The sequence below is a fragment of the Oncorhynchus mykiss genome, chromosome 8, assembly GCF_057628025.1.
Source record: "Oncorhynchus mykiss isolate SJ-2025 chromosome 8, ASM5762802v1, whole genome shotgun sequence".
NCBI lineage: Eukaryota > Metazoa > Chordata > Actinopteri > Salmoniformes > Salmonidae > Oncorhynchus > Oncorhynchus mykiss.
This window is the reverse complement of record NC_143029.1, coordinates 78,719,159-78,729,475: the sequence shown is the minus strand read 5'-3', so window position 1 is coordinate 78,729,475 and position 10,317 is coordinate 78,719,159. Positions and strand designations below refer to the sequence as shown.

Here is a 10,317-nt window from a genome sequence, read left to right as displayed (position 1 = left end):
CTCTCTCGCTCGCTCCCTCTGTCTCTCTCTCTCTCTCTCTCTCTCTCTCTCACACGCCCTGAGCTGGAGAAATGAACCTTTCAGAGGAATAATACCATTACAAGCCTGGATAAACACCCCTCTGTGTTAGTGTGTCTGCGCGTCCTCTGAAATGAATAGCGCTCTGCCATTCCATGGGGAAAACAGCAATGCCACCTTTTGTTTTTCACCTTGTCAAAGCTTACCTTTTGTTTTATTAATGTAATGGTAATCACTGTTCCCCTCCTCTGTTGTTACCCTGCCCTGGAATGAATGAAGGCTCAGAAGACACCCACTGATGTGTGTGGCTCCAGGGACCCGTCCAGGGATCCGTGCGGCTCTGCCACTTTCCACCATGTAATTTGTAAATATAGTTGCAGGAAACTAGCCGCTATGGAGCCGGCGGAGACAATGTCTCAAAGAAAGGGCATGGAAACGGAGGAGAATCACTTTGGTAATGGCAGTGTGATTTGGGGTAATGGGCTGCAATCAATATTTTCAGAAAGTCAGACTGATGCACAGAACACCTTAGGCCTAACACAATGCAGAATTACAGTCTTACCAGCATTAGAAACTATAACTTAGATGTGTGTATGTGAGAGTAAGTGTGTGTATGTTCAAATCAAAATCAAATCAAATTTATTTATATAGCCCTTCGTACATTAGCTGATATCTCAAGGTGCTGTACAGAAACCAAATGTTGCATAGTTATGTATAAAGGTTGTGTAGAGGAGATGATTTCCTCACTTGCAGTACGGCTGTGTGTTAGGGAATGTCTTTCTTGTGTAGAGTGTTCCCCCACCTGCACAGGCTGTGTGTGTGTGTAAAGTCGTTCCTCTTTTGCTGTAGACCGCCAATAAAATATTAAGACGCAGCAGCAAGGATATGTGCACAGCCTACTGAACTGTGTGTGTGTGTGTGTGTGTGTGTGTGTGTGTGTGTGTGTGTGTGTGTGTGTGTGTGTGTGTGTGTGTGTGTGTGTGTGTGTGTGACAGGTCTATTAATGACAATCACTGTTTGCCACAAGTGAAGACCTTTCCCTTTTTTACTGTGACCCCTGCTGTCTTCTCTATCCTTCCTTCATCAGCTGTCCTCCCCTCTCCCCCTCTCCTCCTTTCCCCCCTCCTCCTCTTTTCTTCTCCTCCTCTCCCCTCTCCACCTCTCTTCTTCTCCTTGTGACACCTCTAATTCCTCGCCTCCCTCCTCCTCTCTCCTATCCTCCTCTCTCCTATCCTCCTCTCCACCTCTGCTCCTAGCTTCTCCTCTCCTACTTAACTCCTATCCTCCTCTCCTTCTCTCTCCCTCTCCTCCTCTACCCCTACCCCCGCTCCTACTCTCCTCTCCTCCCCTCCTCATCTCCCCCTCTCGTCCTCTCCTCCTTTCCCCACTCCCCCTCTCCTCCTCTCTTGGTGGCACCTCCCTGCCTCCCTCCCTCCCTCCCTCTTCCCTCTCTGTAGTAATCAGTGGTTATTGTGAAGCAGTGAAAGCAGAGATGACCTGTATGTTAATGTAAATGCAGAGGGACCAGGGGACACTGTTTAATGTGATGGTGTCAGATGCTGCACACAATGGAGACACATACACATGTACGCACCACACACACACTACACACACCCTTAGGGACAGGAGCAAACAGTATCTAATTAAGTATTTTCATGAGTTTGGTTGGACAGCTGAGAATTACATGTAACAGTGTTCTTGCCTGCTGTGTGTGTGTGTGTGTGTGTGTGTGTGTGTGTGTGTGTGTGTGTGTGTGTGTGTGTACCATTCTTGGAACACACGGGAAACTGTTGAGCGTGAAAAAACAATCAATGTTGCAGTTCTTGACACAATGTAATTTTACAGTGTAATTTTACAGTGAAAGAGGAAAGACAGAATGATGTCTTTCCATTGGATTTTTCAAATGACACCAGTGCAGTTTTTGCATGCTGACATTCTCATCTCTTCCTACATGCCTTCATAAATGTCTTCATATATTCCATCTTATGTAGCAACATTTGAAATTGTGTTTTTTACATTGAATAAAAGTAGAGACTTGAAAATTGTATATCATACACTACAGTTGAGGAACAATGGGAAAGTACATATGCTTTGAAAGTTGATAAACTTGTAACCTCACTTTTGAGAAAATGGCCTTGAATGTTCTGGTACACATACTGGAGAGCTCTTCTCTGTCTACACCCATTCAGCATCGTTCACACCCTCTAAAGCCTTAGCCCCACCCTTCTCTTTAAGGATTAACATGTGAGACCATGTACTAAACAACCAAAGATTTCAAAACTAAAGGCTGGTTTATACTACGGGTGTGTTCGTAAATTTAATCTGGAGTGCCAGAGTCTGCTCAGAGTGCTCTCTGGGCGTTCATAAACTCAGAGCATTGCCAGATTGTCCATTCGTCAATTCAGAGCACTCTGGCTGAGGAGTAGGGTTGATCCGAGGGTTTTGACCTAACAACAGCAGTCAAGCACCAAGCTAACTGGCTAACGTTGGCTAGCTTGCTATCTACTTCCAGACATCATCAACGGGTGTTTAGCGCGTGTAAATTTACTCTGCGCTCTGGCACACTGGCACACACACGAGAGTGCTCTGAAATCGGAGTAGATGGCCAGAGGGAATGTACCAGCTACATCTATTGACAGTTGTTGCAGTGACATCATGAACATTCTATTGAAATGGTTACTTGCATAGTGGAATTTAGGCCAGAATTTTCCACTGATATCAAAACTTGGTCCTCCAGAAACAGTTCTTCATGATATCTTTCAAAAAGCAGCATTAGAAAGGATTACATACACATACTGACCAGCTCATGTTATAGACAGAAGCGTTCTACATGGCAGACCAATCTAAACTCATCTCTTCGCATGTCCAGCCCATTCATTATCTAAGCCAATCAATGCTACTGGGAAGGTTGCTCACTTTTTCTGTGGCTAAACCAACTAGGCAATTGTATTTGTATTTACAGATGTCATACAGGTTTGCTATTAAGGCTTATGAAAGTTCACATGTTCCAGAAGGCATTTCTGCCAAAATATGCATTTTGTAAGAAGGCTTAGGAGAAGATACAGATGCAGACAGTTCGAAGTAACAAAAGTTCACTACAAAGACAGAGGGCAGGCAAACGACAGGACAAGGGCAGGCAGAGGTCAGTAATCCATAGCAGAGTCGGAAAGGTACAGAACGGCAGGCAGGCTCAGGGTCAGGGCAGGCAGAGGTCAGTAATCCAGGGTAGTGTCACAAGGTACAAAACGGCAGGCAGGCTCAGGGTAAGGGCAGGCAGAATGGTCAAACCGGGTAAACTAGAAAAAGGGGACTAGTAAAAAACAGGAGTATGGGAAAAACATTGGTAGGCTTGACGAGACAAGACGAACTGGCAACAGACAAACAGAGAACACAGGTAGAAATACACTGGGGATAATGGGGAAGATGGGAGACACCTGGATAGGGGGGTGGAGACAAGCACAAAGAGAGGTGAAACAGATCTGGGTGTGACAGTACCCCCCCCCCCCCCCCTTCTAGGGGCACCACCTGGTGTCCTACCTGGGCGCATGCCTGGTTGACCGGGTTGCCAGTGGTGGAACTCAGCGATGAGGCCTGGGTCCATAATGTCCCATAGCGGGGAACCAGCACCTCTCCTCCATGCCATAACCCTCCCAGTCAACCAGGTACTGGAATCTCCTGCCCCGCTGTCAAACTTGAGGAGCCTCACCGTGTACGCCGGTTGGCCGTCGATGAGACGGGGAAGAGGGGTGGCCCACACGAGTTGCTGGCTCCAGGTGGTGGGGTTGGCGGAGACAAGGCAGCAAAGAGTCATCTCCAGGTCTTGATTTGCTCGCTCCGAATGGCTGGTAGACTGAGGGTGGAACCCGGAGGACAGGCTGGCCAACGACCCAATGAGCGTGCAGAACGCCTTTCATAACTGGGACAAGAACTGAGGATCCCGGTCAGAGACCATGTCCACCCGGGAGTCCATGGATCCGGAAGACTTACTGCACCATGAGCTGGGCTTTCTCTTTGGCAGAGGGTAGCTTGGGGAGAGAAATTAAAAGGGCGGCTTTGGAAAACTACAAGGAACAAACATCAAGGTTATCTGGGCCCCCCTGAGGTTCGGCTGGGAACACTGCCCCTTCGCAGATCTGATTCCCTATTCCCCAGCTGAGTGCCGTTGCCAGGCACGAGGTGGGAAGGTTGGTCTTGGGGTCCGAGAGTGTAGCCGCAGCGTCATAGTGGCGTGACAGCAGTGCCCACCTAGCTTGCCTGGAATTGAGAAACTTGGCGGTGCTGAGATATTCCAGGTTATTGTGATCCGTCCACACATAATTAAAAGATTTTCCTCCCCCTCCAACCAGTTCCTCTACTCCTCCAACGCGATCTTCACCCCTAGAAGCTCACGATTCCCCGCATCGTAATTCCTCCCCATGGCGTTAAGACGATGGGAGGAGGCGGCGCAGGGATGTAACTTGAGGTCCAGGGCAGCCCCCACTCCGACATCCGAAGCGTTAGCCTCCAAAACAAACTGACGGTGCGGGTCAGGATGAACCAATACGGGAGCTGTGGTGAAGCAGTGCTTGAGGTCCCGGAACGCCCGGTCAGCATTTGGAGACCACGTGAATGGAACCTTGGGAGAGGTGGGTGCAGACAGGGGGGAAGCCAGGGTGCTGTAACCCCGGATAAAGCTGTGATAAAAGTTGGCAAATCCCAGGATACGTTGCAGCTGCAACAAGGAAAACAGATCAGGTTGTGACATTTTGATTTAAAAAAAGTTTACGTTCAAATGGCTCTCTTGCGAAGTAGTCACACGCGACATACACCTAGTTTCCTGAAACGAGTCACATATTTGTGATTAAACTGAGAACTGGCTAGCTCCGTACAAAATGTAACCTGTCCCATTAGTAAAACGATTTTAACGGGACCAATGGCATAGGCTCCTTAACACACACTCACACGTTCACACATATAAATGCCTTCACAAATACATCCAGGCATCACATGGGTGGGTGCTTACATTTGTCCTATTTCACACATGTACAAGTGTGCATTAATTAATACGAATGTGTGAAATCAACTGCGACCCTGAAGCAATTGGGGTTAAGTGCCTTGCTCAAGGCACATCAACAGATTTTTCATCTTGTCGGTTACTGGCCCAACGCTTTAACTGCTAGGCTAACATCCCACCTGCTTATGCATTCTCTGCCTTTATTTATAATGTACATGCATGTGCGTGTGTATCTGTGTGTGTGTACTGTTTGTGTGCATGTGTGTGTATGTGTGTGTACTTGTGTGTCTGTGTGTGGGTGTGTATGCATGTGTATGAGTGTGTGTGTGGGTAAATAGACAGATCCATAATGTTAGTCTGGAGCCCAGGATTCCCATGGTGCTCAGGGTCAAATCAGGGTGGCCAGCTTCCGGCGACAGCTTATGGAAAAATGTGTGTGTGTCTGTGTGTGTCACATCCCCCACATTATCTCATGATGAATGAATTCATGCAGGCATATAGATATCCCACTCATACATTGCCTACAGTAGGAAAGTCAGGGTGTGATCCTTTCATATGAAATAGAAATACCGTTGAACCTTTACGTTGCTTCTCTATTTCTCCAATAAGATTACACTTGACAAAACCCTCATGAGGAGTGTTTTTTCACTCAATTAATATTTCATTTTAATCAATGATTAACCTGCAGGCCACAGCTTCATCACTTAGATTTATCACCTGTGTGTACATGTCTGTGTGTATTTGTGTGGTGATGATTGTCCACATCGTCAGTCCTCCATGCATCACTCTGATATCAGACGAGCCAGGAGCCCAACAACACACTTACCTAAACCCCTGACTCAGTGAGAGTGAGAGAGAGACAGAGAGAGAGACACAGAGAGAGAGACACAGAGAGAGAGACACAGAGAGAGAGACAGAGAGAGAGAGACAGAGAGAGCTGAGCGAGAGACTGAGCGAGAGACTAAGCGAGAGACAGACAGAGAGAGAGAGACAGAGCGACTGAGAGAGAGACAGAGCAACAGAGAGAGACCGAGACACTGAGAGACCGAAACACTGAGAGTGAGACGAAGAGAGAGACTGAGAGGATGTTAGAGACTGAGAGAGAGAGAGATAGCGAGAAAGACAGAGAGACTGACTGAGAGACTGAGGGAGAAAGACAGAGACTGAGACTGCAGTGTTTTTAGTAATGGTGCCTATCTGTCCAAAAAGGGAAGCGGCGTCTCTTAAACACACTGTACCATGTTTATTAGCCTCATGATTTAGTCATAAAGCCCTCCAACACACCTTCCCCACACACACACGTTACATTCACGCTGTTCTCCATCCTCTCTAAAATTGGTTCTCTGATGGGTTTTGAAAAAGATTCGAGCCCTTAGCCCAGCATTTCCCAAACTTGGTCCTAGGGACCACAAGGGGTGCATGTTTCGGTTTTTGCCCTAGTACTACACAGCTGATAATCAAAGCTTGATGATTAGTTGATTATTTGAATCAACTGTGTAGTGCTAGGGCAAAAACCAAATGTTCACCCCTTGGGGTCCAGTGGACCATGTTTGGGAAATGCTGTCTTAGCCCAGTCCTTGGCAACTATCCAATGTGTGATAACTGTTTTTGTGTGTGTGAGTCTCTGACCACAGTGTTATTGTGAGGGTCTTTGCCTTTCAGTCAAGTTTAAGTGAGTTCCGGTCTGTTGATGTTACAGGTTTTTCCTCCCTCTCTTTATGTAGAGAGGAATGAAGGGAAGGTGAAAGAGAAAGAGTAACCCATCTTTTGTCACGCTCACCGGTTTCCTAGCACGGAAAACAGATTGAGAGCAGCTTGATTATTGAAATGGATTGCACCATCAAGGAAGCAGCGAGGACAGAACACACACGTGCACACACACGTTCACACACACATGTTCACACACATGTTCACACACACATGTTCACACACGCATACCACACACACATATACACATACCACACACATGTACACACACACGCACGCACACGCACACACACACGCGCACGCACACTGTTTATAGAAGGAAAGATAGGAAGAATCAATGTCAGGCAATTATCTTCCTTGCTCTAAGTGATTTGTTTATCTACTTATTCCTCTTTGTTTATTTGACTGTCAATTCAGATGGCTTTATATCGAATGTGTCTGCACCAAAAGGCACCGTAAAGGTTTGACTTGTATCTCTGCTTGATGAAGTGGGCTGTTTATCTGTTTATATTGTTAACACTTGTTGCATACTGATAAACAGCCCGATTAATCAACCCTGTCAGACTTGAGTTTAGAGTGAAACTGTCTGCTCCATAAGTTAACAATATAGTACAATGCCATATTATATCATACCCTCCTCTGTAACACCTCATACTCTATTTTATGTTCTGGAACTGCGTCTCTAACCTACCTTACTAGGTCACAGGTGTAGACCTTACCATGAAATGCTTACTGACAAGCCCATAACCAACAATGCAGTTTTAGGAAAATTAAGAAAATATTTACAAAATAAAATCAAAAATAAAATCAAAAGTAACACAAGAAAATAACAATACAGAGGCTTTATACAGGGGTACCAGTACCAAATCAATGTGCAGGGGTACAGGTTAGTCGAGGTCATTTGTACATGTAGGTAGGGGTCAATGTAAATAGTCTGGGGGGGCATTTGATTAATTGTTCAGCAATCTTATGGCTTGGGGTAGAAGCTGTTACGGAGCCTTTTTGACCTAGACTTGGCGTTCTGTTATAGCTTGTCGTGCGTTAGCAGAGAGAACAGTCCACAGTATGACCTCTGGGACTGGAGTCTTTGAAAAAAAATGTGGGCCTTCCTCTGACATCGCCTAGTGTATTGGTCCTGGCTACTAGGTTGAAGATGACAAAGGTTAAGACAAGAGGATTCTAATATCCCATAACTATTTGGATGAATGCGGAACAATTCTAAACAATGGGACAAGTGATGCTAGTTAGCAACCCCCATACTTACACCATCATATCACGTGTGCATGGAACAATAACTTACTACAGCTATGGGTAACGGAAATGATAACTTACTACTATAGTAAGCCCATGTGTATTGGTTGGGGAATGCAGTCAGGTCACCTGTGATACAAGTCAGTATTTGACATCCATCCATGTGTATTGGTTGGGGAATGCAGTCAGGTCACCTGTGATACAAGTCAGTATTTGACATCCATCCATGTGTATTGGTTGGGGAATGCAGTCGGGTCACCTGTGATACAAGTCAGTATTTGACATCCATCCATGCTATGAGGACAGCGGGAGGTGATGTGGAAACCGGCCACCAGTGGCAACAGTGAGCGCTGTTCAAGTAGGTTTTGGTTTTGCTAGGGCGTTGAGGACAGGGTTGGCGGATGGGTGTAAGGATCTGCTTCTGATTCCAAAGGTTGCAAGTTTGAATCCAGCAATAAATAGTTGTTTTTTCATGAGACTGCGAGAGCTAGTTGGGAGAATGATCGTTTTATACTATATTTTATACTATATTATATTATGTACTATATTATAGAGTGTTTGCAGAGTGTAAGTTATACAACTGATAACATTGTGTATGGGTTCTAGACTTGGAAAGAGAACTTACTGTATCATGGAAATATGGTATGATGTGGTATGACAAAATTATGTGTATCATCATCCTACTGTACTCCTGAGACTTTGTAAACGGGCCTTTACTCTGGTAAAGGTCTCTGACTCCAAGCCCCAAGCGTGGAGGAGGGTGTGTGTTCAAGTCCTGTGTGTCCTGATTGGGAGCCAGCCGCATTGGTAGTGCCATCTTCCCTGTCAGTCACAGGGGAACCAAGGGGAGTCAGGGCAGGCAGGAACTGCTCATTACAATATGTTTGTTACTCTGCCTGCCGACTGCTGAGCTCTTATTAAACACACAGACACACACACACAGAAACACAATGTTTGCCACGCAGCCTGTGAACTGCAGAGCTCTTATTAAAAATGTATCTGCAAGCTGTTTCGTGTTGCTGCTTCGCTGAGGAATTCATTACCTCTTCACCACATGCCACTGTGTCACACACACGCACACGCACACACACACACAAACACAAACACACACACACGCACACGCACACGCACACACACACAATCCTGCAAGCCAAGCCGACCTGTGGAATAAAACAACAGCTTTCCATTTAGAATGGTTCAGATCCAAACCAACTCGCAGTCTGTTTGTAGGGATGAGGAGGAGGAGAGGAAAGCGGAGTGAAGGAATGGTTGTCTCCCTCAGGTTTTCACTCTGTTTGGTCCCTACAAAAGCAGGGTGACTCTCTCTGTCACTCATCCACTGTATCTTTAACTTGTCCTTCTCTCTCTTTGTGGTTCATCCTTCTGGCTCTCACAGGCTCACATCAGAATTAGACGTTCATCCATCTGGCTCTCACAGGCTCACATCAGAATTAGACGTTCATCCATCTGGCTCTCACAGGCTCACATCAGAATTAGACGTTCATCCATCTGGCTCTCACAGGCTCACATCAGAATTAGACGTTCATCCATCTGGCTCTCACAGGGTCACATCAGAATTAGATGTTCATCCATCTGGCTCTCACAGGCTCACATCAGAATTAGACGTTCATCCATGTTTCTCAAACGTCAAATTCCGAAGTTGTTATAAAAGTCAACGCGTTGAAGCTTAAATTTAGGCATTAACAGATTGGAAAAATGGGGCCAGGGGATGGCTGCTGATTTACGGGCTCCCAACTAATTTTGCTATTGTGTTTTTTCACATTGTTTGTAACTTATTTTGTACATAGTGTTGATGCCACTGTCTCTAAAGACAGAAAAGAGCTTCTGGATATCAGAACAGCGATTACTCACTTCGAACTGGACAACATTTAATTTTTGAATGAGTCTGACACAAAGGATATAATGCTGCTCCCAGACAAGGCCCAAATCCCCGTCGATAGCATGAAGAAAAGAAGGAAATACAGGGTGCCATGTGAGAATTTGTCAGTGAGTGGGTAACCTGCCTCTATCATCCGTTCTATTTGCCAACGTGCAATCACTGGAGAATAAACTGGATGAGCTCTATTTGAGACTACTGTCATGACGTTGGCCTGTGGGTAAGGTTTATGACCCCCCATAAATACTTTTCTTCTACAGAAGGACTCTTGAAAAGCCTTTGTTAACTTCTTGCGACGAGCAAACCCGTATCCGGGAGCGTAATCATAGCTCAAATGCATTAGCATAACGCAACGGACATAAATACCCCTAGAAACTTTTCCTATTCATGAAAATCGCATATGAAATGAAATAAAATATTCAAACACAAGCTTAGCCTTTTGTTAACAACA

At 45.6% G+C, this 10,317-nt stretch overlaps 1 pseudogene; it reads right to left on the bottom strand.

Annotated features, from left to right (window-relative positions):
• Positions 1 to 4,369: 4,369 nt before the first annotated feature.
• The window catches only part of LOC149982140 (uncharacterized), a 54,641-nt pseudogene continuing 48,693 nt past the window's right edge, over positions 4,370 to 10,317 (bottom strand).